Below are 17880 nucleotides of genomic sequence, written 5' to 3' on the forward strand. Positions count from 1 at the left end.
AGATGCCACTGGCACCATAGCAGAAACAGCAGGCAACACACTCCTTGAAGGCCAGATCTGCTGCCCCTGAGGATGCTGCTTCCTGAGGTAGTCACCTCACCTTGCCTCATGGGTGGGCCGGCCCTGAACTTTCAACCTGAGATGCTTTCAAGCCACTGCAGTCTCTCCAGTCTACCAAAGGTTTCTTTAGGGAAGTTAAGGAGCACTGTATATTAAATGGAAATGACTCTCTGTTAAAAGCACTCAGCCCACCTGTCCATCATGCAACTATTTCCAGTGGCATTTTTGTCAAATTAAAAAAGAAACGTGTGGTCGGAGGCTTCTCACCCACTCAACAGCTCTTGAGTTCAGTATGTAGAACCTCTTGAGTTCTGCTCTCTGCTTGGAAAAACAGTCTTACCTCGGGTTAAGTACTTAATTTGTTCCGGAGGTCTGTTCTTAACCTGAAACTGTTCTTAACCTGAAGCACCACTTTAGCTAATGGGACCTGCTGCTGCTGCCGCGTCGCCGGAGCACAATTTCTGTTCTCATCCTAAAGCAAAGTACTTAACTCGAGGTACTATTTCTGGGTTAGCGGAGTCTATAACCTGAAGCGTATATAACCTGAAGCGTATGTAACCCGAGATACCACTGTAAATGACTGAAAGAGAAGAATACAGAGCCATCCATAGCACTAATAGGTTCAGTTAAGTTCTAGTTATGGGCAGGAGGAGGGGGAGAGAGAGAAACAAACCAGCACTCAGAAGGTGAGTTGCTCACCTTGACCTTATTACATCACGGTAGTGCAGATAGAGTGGTGCAGGATGAAACCATTGGCTCGGATATTTGTAAACAGAATGTCACACCAGTGCTGGTGTGGAGATGGAGATCAACCTCAGCCAGGGTTTATGAAAACTAAATTATGCATTCAGACACAAATCACAGCTCTCTGCATGCACATGGAATGGTGGGACTCTAACAGCTATTGTTTTCAATCACACACAACATGCCTGCTCTTTACCAGCATGACTTGAGGTGGGGGTGTCTGTGTATAAATATAAATGTTTATTTTTAGATACATGGCAGTTATGAGTTGGCCACTTCATAACCGAACATGATGAAACATCCCCCACACACTTTTCCTTTGTGTTTCTATAGCATCCCTACCAGGCTGAAATGGCATTATTAACTTGCTTATTAGGACTGCCGATCAGAAGGTCGGCGGTTCAAATCCCCGCAATGGGGTGAGCTCCTGTTGCTCGGTCCCTGCTCCTGCCAACCTAGCAGTTCGAAAGTACATCAAAGTGCAAGTAGATAAATAGGTACCGCTCTTGCAGGAAGGTAAACAGCATTTCCGTGTGCAGCTCTGGTTCACCAGAAGTGGCTTAGTCATGCTGGCCACATGACCTGGAAGCTGTCTGCAGACAAACGCCCTCGGCCAGTAAAGCGAGATGAGCGCCGCAACCCCAGAGTCGTCTGCGACTGGACTTAACAGTCAGGGGTCCCTTTACCATTACCTAAAGTAAAGCATTAACACTGTTTGGCAACAGTTAGGCAAATAGAGTCACAGTACAGTGGTACCTTGGTTCTCAAACATAATCTGTTCCAGAAGTCCATTCCAAAATCAAAGCGTTTCAAAACCAAGGCACACTTTCCCATAGAAAGTAATGCAAAATGGATTAATCTGTTCCAGACTTTTAAATACAACCCCTAAAACAGCAATTTAACATGAATTTTACTATATAACAAGACCATTGATCCATAAAATGAAAGCAGTAAACAATGTACAGTACTGCAGTTACACAATCAATCAATCAGTAGCTGAACTGGGTTCCACACAGTCACAAAAACAAAAAAAAGAGACACAAAAACAAAACCACAAAATAAATAGCAAAAACAGACAGACCTCAGCGTAACACTCAAAACAGAAGTGTGACACTCAAAATGGAGGTGTGATATTCAAATAAGAAGCGTAACACTCCAAATGGAGCATTTTCAGCTTCCAAAAAAAGTTCGCAAACCAGAACACTTACTTCTGGGTTTGCAGTGTTTGGGTTCCAAGTTGTTTGAGTACCAAGGCATTTGATACCACTGTACACTTAACCATAAAGTGTAGTGCAGCAAAGATGACTAGGTAAATTGCAAGTAGCACTAGAGGAGGCTCTTGGTGGAGCAAGGGGTTGGGACAGCCACAGATGTTGCCACAGGGTAGTGCAGACAAGAAGCAAGAAAATCCCCAGATAGCTCACATTTAATCAAAACGAGCCTTCACCCAAGATCTTGTTCACAAGTGCAGTAATATTTATTTTTTCTAAATCACTTTCAATTCAAAGACTGTTCAATAGATAACATCATAGTGGGGCCATGCCCTCAGGCTTGCTGAAATCACTTGACAACTTGCAGGGTCACAGCTCAACTGTCCCACACGGAGCTTCCATGCCACCTCAAAGACAAAACTTTTAAATGGAAGCCATTCATACATTCCACATCAGCACATCAAAGGGTAAAATATCAATTGATGAGCATGTGTGAGTTTCCCTATGTTCCTCAATAGTGTAAAGCAAGAGATCATTGGTTGCTTTTATCTCAGTGGTTCCTTTGTTTACTAAGTGTATTTCTTGGATGGATGCCAAACTGCCCCTTTCCCCCATCCTTTCATGTTCCCCTGCCTTAGTGTTGTCATACTAGTGGCAGAGAATGAGGCTGAAAGAGGTGGTAAAATAGTTACACTTCAGCCTGCAAGTGAATGTTTCTCTATGTAAATCAATACACTCTCTGCAAGCAGAAAGCTAGTAAGCAAAGCAAGGGGTAGGTTTGAACTCTGTTCCCTGATCTGTTGGTTTTCTATCAACAGGGAGGTTTTTAGATGAAAGAGCTATACAAAGAGATGATCGCCTACCTGCAATCTGAAGTGGTGCCTCCTCATTCTGCTCTATGTGTAGACTAGGGCTGCTCCTCAAGTGAAGTCATGGTGATGCCTTTCATTGCGCCCATTTTTGTAGACATTCGTATACCTGCTTTTGACATTTTAACAGAGTTCTTCATTGAGAAATAATAGGAAGATTGGCATGTACACATTACCTACAAAATAAAAAAACTCTGTCTAGCATAGATATCTGCATTTATCTAGGGGCATTAAAGTACGGTTTTCCTTCAGGAAGAATTTTGCTTTTCCTTCAGTGGCATCCAGAATTTATACATTTTTACATGATTATTAATTTCCATATAGGAGGAAGTAACATAGAAGTCTGTCCTGAGAATTTGTGGCTGCTATGAGACCGTTGGAGGAAAGCAATAAAATGAATATGCTATGTGTAGAAACCATCTTAGGTCCGCCCATTAAATTTCTTAAGAATGTATTGTATCCCTTTATATTACTGAAGCTTTAGGAATGAAGGCGTAGGTGAAATGCTCTCCCCAGGGAGGTTTGCCTGGCACATTTATTATATACCTTTAGGCACCTCTTCAACCAGGCCTTGGGCTGACTAGCATCCTGTTAAATGTGTTATAAGTGGGAGCATTGTTTTATTTTGTTTTGTTCTTGTTTTTTATGTATTTTCTGTTTTTATCTTGTATTTTTATGCTGTGAACTAACCTTGAGAAATCTATGGATGAAGAGCAACATACACATTTTATAAATAATAATATAGAAAGTACCCACACTGGGTCCCTTGCCCTCTAGGCTTTGCAATGTAAATGGTAGTTATGCATACCTGGGAATCAAAATGGCGGCTCAGCCTTGTCTGTGGATTGGATGTCTTATTCATTTGTCAACTAATATGAGGAAATGTCCCTTGCCCCTACTTTTTTCTCTTTCTTAATATTACTGAAGTGCAAAACTGCTCTGGAGATTTAAGTGAAGGTTTCTTGGTGTTGCCAGCCAATCATCATTGTGCAGAGCAAGCTTGAGCTACAGGTATCTTGAGCATTCCCTCTTCCCTAATAGCTGGAAAGGAAAATTGCATTTAAAAAAAGTTATGTCTGTCTTCACCCTTAGTGTAGATTTTTAAAACTCATTCATCCCAGAACATTAAAGAAAATGTTTTCTACAAGTGTGCAGCTGTAGGAGGAGGAGGTACCGCTGTTAATAACACTGTTTGAAACATTTCCCATAGCTGTCGAACTAAGCTTTTGCCTTCTGGGAACTTATTATTCGTGTGATTAAAATCTCATCTCTTAAGAGTTTCCTCTGCATTTAATACCATTTCCTTGCTACCTAGGGCGGGCACTGCTATGCAGTTCCAGTGATGCGAGGAGACTTTCATTACTCGTTTAAACAATGGCAGTAAATCCCATAAAAGGAACATTTTCTGGTGCATGCAGCAGTCAGCAATGGGGTCATGGAAGCAGCTTAAAAAATCAATAGAAGTTGCAGGTTAAAGGGCATTTTCCAAGCTATTCATTTCCCCCCTCTTTTTTGCTAGCAGGACTTTGTACACAGCTTTGACAAATATATTGATCTAGCTAATTCCAGCCTTGCATCGCAAAATTTTGCACTTGCTGCAGCCGCCATCATCACCACAGGTGCTCCCAGTGATGTGTTACACCTTTTCTCCTGCTAGAGCCTTTGCCACTAATTAGCACTTTGGCTTGCCTTTGTTTTACTGTTTACTGCCTTTGGAGATGTGTTGATCCTCCTCTGATTATTTATTACCGAACTTCTTAACAGGTGCATCATAGGAAGTAATCACACAGGAGAAGTTTTCTAAAGCACAGAGCAGGCCAAATGTCAAATACCAAATGCCATGCATATACAGTGGTACCTTGGGTTACATCGCTTCAGGTTACATATGCTTCAGGTTACAGACTCCGCTAACCCAGAAATAGTACCTCGAGTTAAGAACTTTGCTTCAGGATGAGAACAGAAATCATGCTCAGGTGGTGCAGTGGCAGCAGGAGGCCCCATTAGCTAAAGTGGTGCTTCAGGTTAAGAACAGTTTCAGGTTAAGAATGGACCTCCGGAACGAATTAAGTACTTAACCCAAGGTACCACTGTATGCCTCCTGTCTTCTGTCGAAGTATGCCAATAACCTGTGCCAAAGTAAATCTAAAGTGCCTTGGTGAAGCAGATGGGGGGGGGGTTGGTGCCATTGTTGTTGTTGTTTAGTCATTTCCGACTCTTCGTGACCCCATGGACCAGAGCACGCCAGGCACTCCTGTCTTCCACTGCCTCCCGCAGTTTGGTCAAACTCATGTGTCAGGGTTTCAGGGACAGAGAGCGAGGGGGAGGGGTCCCAGGGTGACGAGGAAGAGGACGACGATGACCCGAGGTTGTCAGTGAGTCCGTCAAGTGAATCCGAGGATTCCCAAAAGGGAGCCCCCCTGGTCAGGCCAAGGGGCAGTAGAGAGGGAAGCAGTCAGAAGCAGGGGAACGAAGAGGGAATCCCCAGTGGGGGTTGGAGATCGGGACCGGCCTCTCCGTCGGAACGGAGTGAAGGGGGTGGAGTTACCAGTGTGTCAGAAGGAGTAGAACAGGGAGCAGAGAGGGGAAGGAGTTCGGAGCAGAACGTCCTGCAGGAAGGGGAGGAGTGTAGTACCGAGAGTAGCGTAACGGTCGAAAGGAAGGTCAGAAGCAACGTACGCGTGCCAAGTTCAAATGTGGAGGCACGCGGAAATGAGGAGAGCCCTGAGGAGGAGCCTGGTCCCAAAGCACGAAGGAGGGGGGAGCAGGCGTCAGAAGACTCAGCCTCGGGGGAGTCCCGAAGGGAGGGAGCACAGGGGGGCAGGAAGACCCTGCGGAAAAGGAAGGAGAGGAAAAGGTGGAGCAGTACAAGCCTCTTAAGCTGGTGCAGGGGCGGGACTGACTCAGAGGGGACTACAAACATCTAAGGGTAACAGATGCTGAGCCACGGAGCTTGGATGTAACGACAACAATGTTCTTCAATAAAACCTTTTGTATATAACTTGGACTGGATTTTGGTCTCTTGTGAGCTGGGACCTCGGGTGGCTCTGACATCATGTTAGTAGCTTCGAGAACACTGTTCAGCCATCTTGTTTTCTGTCGTCCCCTTCTCCTTATGCCCTCAATCTTTCCCAGCATCAAGGTCTTTTCCAGGGAGTCTTCTCTTCTCATGAGGTGGCCAAAGTACTGGAGCCTCAGCTTCAGAATTTTGGTGCCATAGACCAGTGTTTCCCAACCTTGGGCCTCCAGATGTTTTTGGCCTACAACTCCCATCATCCCTAGCTGGCAAGACCAGTGGTCAGGGATGATGGGAATTGTAGTTCAAAAACAGCTGGAGACCCAAGGTTGGGAAACACTGCCATAGACTAACACAAAAACTATTTGGATTTCTGTCCTGTAGAGCAACCTCCCCCAACCTGTTGTAGTCCAGAGGATCTGGAGGGCACCAGGTGGGAGACAGCTAGGCTGTTTTGCTCTTGCTCTTCCCACCAGCATTGCACTTGATGGTCAGAGCAATCTGGCTCTTCTAGAGTCTGGTGGGAAACCGCCATCTTAGAAGAGGTTACTAATCATTATGGCAGGATTCCTTAATTGCACTCTCTGATTCCAAGTTCTAATGGTTCTGAGATGGCAAATGGGATGAATCCTTTCTTCCTTCTCTGGAGGCTTCAGGAAAGTGGGATGCGCAGTCTTGCGATAAATCTTTTATTCATATTTGGAAGGCTGTCAAAGTGCAATGTGTGCTCATTCAGTAGTTCCATAATTTTGAGTTTTTAAATAAAGACTAAAAGATCTACTCCCTGGTATTATAGATCTAGCATAGCCAACGTGCGGCCCCAGCCAGGATAGCCAGTGGTCAGAGATTATGGGAGCTGCAGTCCAGCAACATCTAGAGGAAGGGGCGGACCTTGGTAATATGCCGCCCTTTTGTGAGGCCATTTGACACCCTCCCCCCAGCCCTCATGGCCCTGGCTTAATCTGGGGTTTGGGAAGAAGGCATGAGGCTCTGGCAGGGTCCTAGAGCCCTCCTACCTCCTTCCCAAGGCTGCTTGTCTAGTTTTGGGAAGAAGGATTCTAGGACCCTGTCAGAGCCCTCACACAAGGCTTTGAAATGCACCTTCCTTGGCTGCATACCCGGTGTGTTGGTGTGTCCGCACCACTCACACTACCCTACATCTGCTTCTGCTGGAAGGCCCCACATTGGCTGTCCTGTTATAAATTGCATCAGAGGGCCTAGAAACTAAGGCAGTGGGGTGACCTTTGAGAGGATATGGCCTTTCTGATACACATGTGCATATAATTGTGACTTGTATGGCTAGGTTAACACAGAGACATAGCGTGGGAGGGGGCATGGGGGCCATGGCCCCGGGTGCAATTTTGAGAGGAGGCCAGAAGGAGCTGCAGAGCAATTGATGAAAATTTGATGGATGTTTGTTCCAATTCAGCAATAAATTGTGGTCTTTCCCAGGGAAAGTAGTGGGACAAAAGAAAAAACCTCTCAGACCTATGCCTAGAAATCATGGGTCAAACAAAACTGTGGATGATCCCTGTCAGAAATGTAAGTAACACATGTCAGGAAGTCAGCACAAAAATAAATGGTTTTGTAGCTGTACCTACAGTTTAGCTGATTCCTCCATTTGTATGGTGGAATGAGGAGACAAGTTGAATTTCTCCTAAGAGATTGCTGTACCTAGATTCCATTCTAATGGCCCATCAAGCCCATTGCAAATTCTTCCCAATGGCTTTCCATTTTATTTTGTTGCTTAAATGAAACTTTAATGCAGCCCTGAGTCTGGTTACTAAAGCAACTTGCTTTTGAATACCATTGGATGTTATTCAAAGCAGTGACTCTCTCTGCAGCTGCCCTATTCTGAGTACATGTGCTTTCCTGTTTGGAATTTGAATATACAAAAGCCTATGGGTGGCCTATGAAATCCTAAAGTGCAGGTCAGCTGCTCAAACCAATATGTAGATCTGCCTTAACTCAAGCTCCACATTTGCTTCCTTCTGTTCCAAGGTTGCCATGTGAGGGATTGCAATGCTGAACTCTCAGAGCCCGCATGACACCTTCTCTGTGGACTCATTTCAGTATTCCAGCAATAAATTTGGCAGCATAGAGAGCACCCCGGAAATGCCCCCCCCACACACACACACACATTGCCATCTCTGCAACAAGCTATCTGCGCAAAACCTTCAGAGGAGCAGCATGGACATCAGCACTGATGCCTCCATGTTTTTTGACTATGGAAACTGGATGTGTATTATAGTTCAAGATTTTAAATATGTTTTAGCCAAAATATAGGGTAGGGTACAAATCCTCACTTGGACATGAAGCAGCCTCTCAGCCAAACCTGCCTCACAAGGTTGCTGTGGGGATTAAATGAGGAGGGGGTGGGAACCAGCTCCTTGGAGAAAAAGCTGGGATATAAATGCAATAATTAAATAGAAATCTGATGTGCCATTGTAATGGGGATCTGCCGAGGGTGAAATAGACCATCACTCAAACTCTTAAGGGGCAAAGTAGCGTTGTGAAAAAAATATTACAAAGACACTTACGGCTTTGTTCACACTTCTGTGCACCCCATGCCTAAAAGCAGTGGGGTTGAGTGGTTTTCCATTTGCCGCATTGCTTTCCCCAAGAAAACCCACTGTTTACTGCTGAATCCACAGAAGAAGACAAAGAAGAAAACAATTGACATTTGTTCCAATTCAGCAGTGAACAGCCATTTTCCCCAGGGGATAGCAGGTAGGAAAAGTGGAAGTGTGGACAATCCCTAAGTCCTTGGGACACACCCACCCACATCCAGGGCAAATGGAAATCCTGTTTGGGGAAGGGCCATAGCTCAGTGGTAGAGCATCTGCCTTGGTACACTTATGAACATTTAACATATAACTAAGACCTCAAAATTCCTATCACACATGCAAGATATCCCAGGTTTAATCCCCAGCATCTCCAGGTGGGACTGGGAGAGAACCCCGCCTAAACCCCTGGAGAAATCACTGCCAGTCGATGGAGACAATACGGAGCTAAGTGGACCATTGGCTTGTCTCAGGACTCATCCACACTTCCTTAGGCCTGCACCTAGAGAGCACAGGTCTGAGAGTTTTCCCGCTTGTCCCCTGCTTTCTAGGCATGAGCCTGAGCAGTTTTCTCTTTGCCCTACCGCTCTGTATCATGGAATCAGAGCAAACATCAATCCACAGAAAAGTCGATTGACGTTTGCTCCAATTCAGCAGTAAAGAGTAGGTTTTCCTGGGGGACAGGACAAGTGGGAGTGTGGATGAGCCCTCGGTATAAGGCAGCTTGCTGTGTTCCTAGCTTGCTGTGTTCTTGTCCTCCTGCCCTTGGGAAAGTGGGGGTTGGGTAAGAATAGTTTTCAGTGCAAGGGAGTGTCCGCATAATGGAATGTAGGTGAGTGGGAGGACAATGAAGCCTCCTCTACTAGACAGCATGTACCGAGTGTCTCGTAAAGTAAATTGTTTGCACTGAGTTTCCACTGTTTACTCCTGCATTGAGTGCATGCCCAGAAGAACATTGCCCGCCTGCATGAGGGTTTGGAAGAGGCAGCCTGTCTCTGCAGGAAGCCGTGGGTCTGGTCACTTTTTAGGCTCATTACGAGTGGGTGGTGAAAGAGACGAGATGATGTCCTCGCCGTGCCTTGGACTCAGCCTGCTTCACAAACTCTGCAGCCAGCAAGCTGCATTTGTTGCATCACAATAAAGCAGAGCATCACATCCCTTGAACAATGACTCGGTCCATCTCTTCTGTGTGGAGGAGACTGTGTCACCAGGAACTGTGGGGCTCTTAGTGATTGCTCAACTGCAGCTGTGTGTGCGTGTGTTACTGAGAAGGCTGGGAGACAAGAGGGTTTAGAAATCTCACTGGGGAGAGAGGTTAAAAAGAAAGCACTACAAGTGATGTTAATGGTTTTGGGGGGGAATGCTACAACAACTCCTCTCTCTCTCTCTCTCTCTCTCTCTCACACACACACACACACACACACACACACGGGGACCACCCACTCCAGATCTAACCTCAAATCAATTTGCAGGCAGGGCTAAACCCTAACTGAACATATGGATGGGGAAGGAGATTGTGTGTCTGCTCCCCCACCCCTACGGAAAGCCGAAGTGTTCAGTCCTATGGAGGTGCTGCTTCACAGGCTAAGGCACACCCTGCACCCCACAGGATCGAATCCTCCGCTCACTAGCTGCTGAGCAGAGGATTCACTCCTTCTGGGGTCTGCTTCCTTTCCTGCCCATGACAGAATAAGATCCACAAGTGGCTACTAAGCCTCTAAAACCCTTTTGTCGTTCCCATCCCTTGTAATATGTGAACTGAAAACCTGATAACAAAAGAACTTTTCCTGGGGGAAATGAACTGATTGCCTAAACGCTACAATGCGCCTCACTGCTGAGGTTTGTTACTGCCATCACTGAAAGGGTTGTGTAAAACCGACTTTAGCTTTGGACTTGTACATGCGGGCAAAGGTGGTTTTACACATATCTATGCAGAGCAACTCTTTGTAGTAGCTGCAGCACTTTTAAGTAACGTACCATGAAAAAAGCAGCTGCTTCTGAGTAGCTTGTTACTTGAAGCAGGTTACAGGAAGTTAGTTAGTCAGACTGTGCACTGAATCTCTTGATGCCAATATCCTGAGTACCGTGATGCAGCATTTTTATGCCTGGCAGTACGCTTAAATGCTTACAGGCTTAAATTTACTCTTTTATCATTATGATCAAAGGGAGCTTTGATTTGTACAATTTAAAAGTTACTATTTTCACATTCAGCATTGGAGCGTTCTGCCCTTTCTGCAGTGTCTCAGAGCTTGCATGCACATTGTTGTTTCTGTGGAGTTTTGCGTGGTAACCTTAAAAGCCCTCTATGCATCAACAGGAGGGGTCTGAATTGTGCATCTTATGGGGCTCTGCTCCCCCTTTCTTCTCTCCCAGGGTGGCCCTGCCCTCTGCCTGCCCCTCAGAGTCAGTGCATGAAAATTAGTCCCTCCTGTTCCTGTCCAGTTTCATTGTCTATTCCACCTGCACCTGCTTCGTGTGCCCCAGCCATTCATTTGAACAGCAGACAGCAGCAGAGGTGCAACAGGAGTCAAACTCCACAGAGATGGAGGTTTTAAGTAGCTCCAGCTTGCTACATTGATGGCTCTTTGCTCCCTGGCTGCACAGTAAACAGCAAGAGAGAATGCAGAAGGGTGAACTTTCAGGTTGGAAGCCTGGTGAGATCTGATCTTTCCTTTTCCCCTTTTTTAAAAAAGAAAGATGAGTAAAGTAAATGGTGAAGGAAACTGGTTTACTTCAGGTATTGCTTTAATTGAGTAGTTTTTGCCAAACAGGAAGCCATGTGGGCATCTAACTTCAAGGGAAGCTATTCTGAATCAGATCTTTGGGTTGCTTTGTCAATAGCAGGTTGCTTGCTTGCTTGCTTGCTTGCTTGCTTGCTTGCTTTATTTATTTATTTATTTATTTATTTATTTATTTCTATTGTGTGGCACAGTGGAACACATGTAATGAAGTGTCTGAGGCGCATTGCATCCGAGGATTTGTGGGTGTTTTATCAGAGGTAGGAGTGATTTGGCCATGTGAAGATGTTGATGTTTTTGTTGGAGAGCTTCTGGGTTTTGTTTGTTTGTTTGTTTCCTGACATGATCACCTTGATCAGTTGAAATGTTTGTTGATCTTCCATGATACTGCAGTAGCTTGGCCAAATCAGAGCCGTAGGTTTCACCATTGACGCTGCTTTTTAAAAAAATTAATCCTTTGTGTTGGGCGAGCGGGTGCTGTGGCTTGAGGGAAATGACCTTGCAGGCCGAATTAGGATTCCCGCAGAGTCAAATTGCACCTGCCAGCTGGAGATTATGCGTGCCTCCCATATAGACTGGTCTCCCTGCTGGCTACACAAATGTACCAGACACTGGAGAAACCTCCAGTGTGAAGGCTGTACAACAAGTCTGCAGTTGAAGTAACTGCTGTGTGACTAGCCTATGCCTGCCACAAAAACCAGTGGAGGGTATCTGATACCTGCTATTTCTTCCTCCTACCATGGCTATAACTGCCATGCCCTCTCCACCTGAAGTTCAGTTCAGCCATGAACTCATTCAGTAGCCGTCTCTCTCAGCCTCGGCTGCCCATCGGCAATTATGAGCATAGCAATACTTCTGTGCCAAATTACAGGGCTGTTGTAAAGATTCCTGGTGCATGTGAAGCCCTCTAAAGCTCTATATAAATGCTAGATGTTATTATCATTACAAAATGCTGTGGGGTCTGTATCCACTCACCTTGATCTAAATTATGAATTGACCTAATTTGACTGATTGATCAAATGTGTCTTTTCCTCACACCTGAGACAGTCCTGTAGTGAAATAATCAACTGACTGTTAAACACAAAGTAATATTTTGTAAATATACCTATCGCTGTGTATGCCCTGGCATATTTTTCTTTCTCAATAATAATAATAATAATAATAATTTATTATTTATACACCGCGGCTTCCAACAAAACACTAAAATACAATAACCTATTAAACATTAAAAGCTTCCCTAAACAGGGCTGCCTTCAGGTGTCTTCTAAAAGTTTGGTAGTTATTTTTCTCTTTGACATCTGGTGGGAGGGCGTTCCACAGGGCAGGTGCCACTACTGAGAAGGCCCTCTGCCTGGTCCCCTGTAACTTGGCTTCTCGCAGTAAGGCAACCGCCAGAAGTCCCTCAGCGCTGGACTTCAGTGTCCGGGCAGAACGATGGAGGTGGAGACGCTCCTTCAGGTATACTGGAGCGAGGCCGTTTAGGGCTTTAAAGGTCAGCACCAACACTTTGAATTGTGCTCAGAAACGTACTGGGAGTCAGTGTAGGTCTTTCAAGGTGTTATGTGGTCTCAGCAGCCACTCCCAGTCACCAGTTTAGCTGCCGCATTCTGGATTAGTTGTAGTTTCCGGGTCACCTTCAAAGGTAGCCCCCACATAGAGCGCATTGCAGTAGTCCAAGCGGGAGATAACCAGAGCATGCACCACTCTGGCGAGACAGTCTGCAGGCAGGTAGGGTCGCAGCCTGCGTACCAGATGGAGCTGATAAACAGCTGCCCTGTCCCCCCAAAACAGTACTTCTGTCTTGTCAGGATTCAACCTCAATCTATTAGCCGCCATCCATCCTAACTACTAGTTGTTAGTTTTGGCTAGGATGAGTTTACACCAAGAAATATTCTATTAGGATAGAGGGGCAGTTTGTTTCTCTGCCTAAAGTGCCCCTGCATTCCTCCATTGTAGCTGAAGGGCATGGGATCAACTTCTCCCTCTCTATCATCTACTGGAAGCACAAAGAGAGCTCCTCTTTTCCACCATCGTAAGGCACCGCTTCCTTCTTAACAACTTAGTCTTTAGGGCTTGACTGCTCCCAGCTGCCCCCCTCTCACGCCTGCTGCACACACAGGTCTCTGCTTTGCAGAGCTGCAGAACCGCCCAGCAGGGTCCTTGAAATTGCTCTTGGCAGCAGAGCCTGGCTCCCTGCCAACAACCCAGTCTCTCTGGGAGTGTGCTGTTAGGTGAAACTGCCAAGGGGGGTGTTTATTTCCATTTGGGTCTGTGATGATGTAAAGGGATTTCTTTGCCATTGGCAATTTCTGTCTGCTTTAAGCAAGTCGCTTCCTGGAACCACACTGTTTGTTAGCTTGGGTAGATTATGGTTCAAAAAAAGCCAGGAGGTATTGAGGCAGGCTGCATCGTATTTTATGGCAACCCCTTACTTCTGCTAATGGTTTTGTATATACTCCTCAGAATGGGAAATCCACCCATGGCAAAGATGCAATAGTGGGTGTGGCAAATTAGGTTACCGGCAAAGGTAAAAGAAGTACTGCTGCACTGTTAAAAGTAAATGTTCCAGATCTCTCCTGAATATTTATCCCATACATAGGGAGTGGAGAAAGAAGCAGTACAATGTGATCATTTAGCAAAGGGCCATGGGTCAGTGGTAAGAGGGGTTCGAGAGGTCCAGGGGGTGGCAACATGAGAACGGGCCTTCTCTGCAGTGGCTCCCCATCTGTGGAATGCTCTCCCCAGGGAAGTTCGCCTGGTGCCTTCATTATACACCTTTAGGTGCCAGGCAAAAACATTCCTTTTTAACCAGCCCTTTGGTTGATCCAATTTACATCCTATGCCCTTTTAAAAAAATGGGGAGGGGCAGTTGTTGTTGTTTTTATTAGGTATTTTGTGGTTTTTCATCTTGATTTTATTCTGTGAACCACCCTGAGACCCCGGGGTATAGGGCGGTATATAAATTCTAATAATAATAATAATAGCAGCAGCATCTGCTTTACATGGGAAAGGTTCTGGGTTCAGTTTACAGCATTTGCCAGTAGGACAGGGGGAAATCCCTTCTAAAAGCCTAGGAGCCACAGCCAGTCAGTGTATACTGTTGCACGCCATCCCAATCTCTGAACGGTGTGAGACTCCAGGGGTTCCAGGTGCTTACCCAAGGTTCAGTTTCCTTGGAATGAGGGACTGTGGAGACTGAGGCGTCTTTATGATATACAGTTTATTTACGCATATATACAATAAGATGTAGGGGCTTGCAGCATTAACACCCCAACAGGTCTTGCTTCTCCCATAGCCACAGCTTTGGATCCCAGCAGAAATCAGACACGGCTCTGCCTCTCAGCTGTCCAGCCTGCTTTTTGTCTTTCTTTTTGTCTTTTACTTTTTGTCTCTTGCCTTTTGTATTTCTAATAGACAGTTGAGGCACAGAGCCACTTCTGTTGTTGCCATACTTTTGGACCAATTCTTTTGGAGCCATTATGGCCCTTGCCTAGCTCTCTACTCTCTGCATGTTTATCTGGTGTGTGAAGGGGCAAGTATTGCAAGAGTGTGTACCTGCTGTGTCAGCAGCACTGTGTGGCCTCACATCTCCCCCCCCCCCTTAAAAAAAAATCTTTCATTTCATTGCGGCGGGTGTTCAGTACGCTGCCTTGGTATTTCTTATAAATGAAAGGTAGTGTAGACATGCTTTTAATAAATGCAAATAAATAGCTACCTGCCCATCTGCCAGCAACGGAGAGCTGGCCTTGTGCTTTGAAAGTGAATAGCAGTTTGATATACTGTCTGTTGGTCTCTCGTAATACGACATGGAGCAATAGTTTTTGATAGTCTGATGTTTCAGCTGTGCCTCTACTTATGCTCAGCCTGTATATTTGCAAATAAATGCAAATTTTACAAAACACTAATAAGCTTCGGTTAACCTCCTTTCCAGTCCTCTGTTTTACCTTTCTATGTGGTTTCTGGGAAGGAGCAAGAGCTTTCTCCATCTTCCTCAGACTAGGTGGCTGCATTTCCTGTAACTGAAATTTGCTCCGCCCATTCACATACAGTACCTTCCAGTTTTTCCACAGATACAGCAGATGCTTATTTGTGCCTATAAGGATGATTCTTACACTGAGGACCACTGCCTAAAAGGCGGGCGAGGGGAGCACCCAAACACAAACAAACTCTTTTCTGACTCATTTACTCTGCAATTGCTGCTGCTGCTGAAACAGGATGTGTTCATAAACTGACCACAACTGTTTTCTTTTTTCTTCTTTTCCCTTTTTTGAGCTTCAGACTCATTCCCTCTATTTCTGGTCTTCAGTCTGGAAGTTCCATTGCTCAAAATGGCACCACCCACAGACAAGAGGGAGGTAGGGGCAGACCTGTCGGAACTCCAAGTTTACCAAGTAGAACAAATATTTAGAGGGGAGATTAAGGGTAGGGGGACCAGACCAATGTGGACTGTGCATGCTCAATGGCTGCAGCACACTGAGTGTGTGGGAGCAGAGAAGAAAATGGGGGCAGGGAGAATGGAATCGAGTGACTGGAATCCTGGACCACAGCATTCCACACTATAAAATTTTGCTACAGGTTTCACTTGTGTTTAACCAAATTTTCAGCTGATCAGACTGTTGGGGTATGTGTGTGTTTAATATCTGCAACATGCAATGTTTACTAACTGTTTAGGTTGTTCAGTAAGGAGAGGATTTGAAGGAACGCAGGGCATCCTTAAGAATTTTAGCAAACATGTGGGCAAGCAGTTTAAAAGTGTTCCCAGCATCTCACAAAAAGACAAACTATCACCACAATGAAAATAGTGTTTTTACCAAGGACAGACAGGTCCCAGAAAGTAGTACCTACTGCCCATGGTAACTCGGGACAATTGGAATATATGAATGCCTGGGAAATGATGCCTTTTCAGCTTTCTAACTATTTTTGGATGGTCTCAGTTTGATTGTATTGACCTGAATCTTTTAGCAAAGAGTCCCCTTCCGCCTGAGCGTTCTTGGAAGGAAAGGGCCTTGCTGAAAGCGGGAGAAGGGATCCGTTGTGACTGATGGAGCTGCATCTCAGTGATGGGTTTTGACAGCCAGTCCCACTTAAAGGGACTGCTTGTGTTTGCCTTGCTAGGCTCCTGTGCAGGCCTTTGTTGGTAGAGTAGTTAAGTGAAAGGCAGCTCACACTCTGAATAAGCCACTCATTCTCCCTGTGAAGTCTGAGGACCTTTTCAGCAGTTTGGCAAAGGTAGAGCTTGTAAGCAGCATGTTGACAAGATCTCGTCTGCAGCTTTCCGTGGCAAGGGTTCCCTGAAAGATAGCATAACTTGCACCTTTGAGATGTCACTCTCTCTTTTACACTACAGTAGAGCAGTGTCTCAGTGTAGAGTTTGAAAGGACCTTAGTGCAGTGTGACAAACACTGGCACATTGTTAGAAATAATATTAGTGGAGTGTTACAAATAGTAGTGTTTTGAGAGAATTCAGGTTTGCAACCAGGATATTCTGGGTGGCATTCGGAACAAACCAGATGGGTGGTATTCAATGTTCACTCTCTTGCAGTTGTTCCATTTTCACCCTTCCCTCACACGAATGAGGTTCAAGTCTACTACAGTGCAAATGAGTACAGAGTTGTGAGGCGGGTGTCCCTCAGCTGCAGCTGCGAATCACACAGCAACACAAAGCTCTGTGTTGTGTGGCCTTGCAAAAGTGCTGGCTATTGTCTCTTTCTCTCTTCCATGAAGGAAAACAGGGTTGCTTCCTCAGCCTGCACCCTGGCCTCCTCTCCCTTCAGCTTCGTTGGAGGAGGCATACTCTTTCTTTCTTTCTTTCTTTCTTTCTTTCTTTCTTTCTTTCTTTCTCCCTCTTGACTTTGTGATTGTTTGAGGACTTGAACTCCCCTAGCAAAGAGATTGCCTTCCCTCCACACTGTATGTTTCGGTAGACATTTTCTCCCTCTTAAAGGAGCGATTGACAACTGATTGGCCAGCTGAAACCAAAACTCTGGATTGAAGGGAAGCCATCGCCTCCATAGTTAGGGAAACCATCCTGAATTATTCTGGCCTGAAATAAATTATATTCTAGGGTTAGTACCTGCCTTTTAGGTAATGTGTTTGTGGGTCTCCCATTCTAGTGATGAACTAGAGCAGTTAAGTGTTTGGTAACATCACTTAGTTCAAGATGAAGTGACTTAACTTTTGGTTCCTTGCCCAAGGAAAAAGAGCTTTTCTTGAAAGCAACATGAATGGGATATTTATAAAGCAACGTATGCAAGCATCGTGCAGAGAGACAATCATCTCATGTTCCATGGCCAGAGAAAATGCAACTCCTCACTAAATGGATGTCAAAATATGAGCGCATGTAAAGGAACTGTCAGATTATTTTCTATGTGTAGCCTAGGGATGTGTACAAACATATATGCATGCAAATCAGAACTTACCACAATTCTTTATTTGACATCTCATGTCTGGATTCCTGCTTCTAAGGTGGCAAATTTAACAGGCATACTGGCCAACAACACTGATTTATTTGTCTGCCTTGCCCTTCCTGTGCCATGCTTCAGCTGGGTTGTTCAATTTATTTATTTTTAAAGCACTGTGGATACATTTATTGAATTAAATATACTTCCCCCTGTGTTATTTTTTAACAAAAACAAATCATAGAATCATTTTTACATGTTTGAATGCTGCTTTAGGAATAAG

General features: G+C 45.1%; 1 protein-coding gene and 1 long non-coding RNA gene across 2 annotated transcripts in view; one reads left to right on the forward strand and one right to left on the reverse strand.

Annotated features, from left to right (window-relative positions):
- LOC310847881 overlaps nucleotides 1-17880 on the reverse strand; it is a 256151-nt gene that overhangs the window by 175412 nt on the left and 62859 nt on the right. The gene's annotated exons all lie outside the window — the stretch shown is intronic.
- TSPAN2 (tetraspanin 2) overlaps nucleotides 1-17880 on the forward strand; it is a 69400-nt gene that overhangs the window by 7867 nt on the left and 43653 nt on the right. The gene's annotated exons all lie outside the window — the stretch shown is intronic.

The sequence above is a fragment of the Podarcis gaigeae genome (genome assembly GCF_964106915.1).
Source record: "Podarcis gaigeae genome assembly, chromosome: 6".
Lineage (NCBI taxonomy): Eukaryota > Metazoa > Chordata > Lepidosauria > Squamata > Lacertidae > Podarcis > Podarcis gaigeae.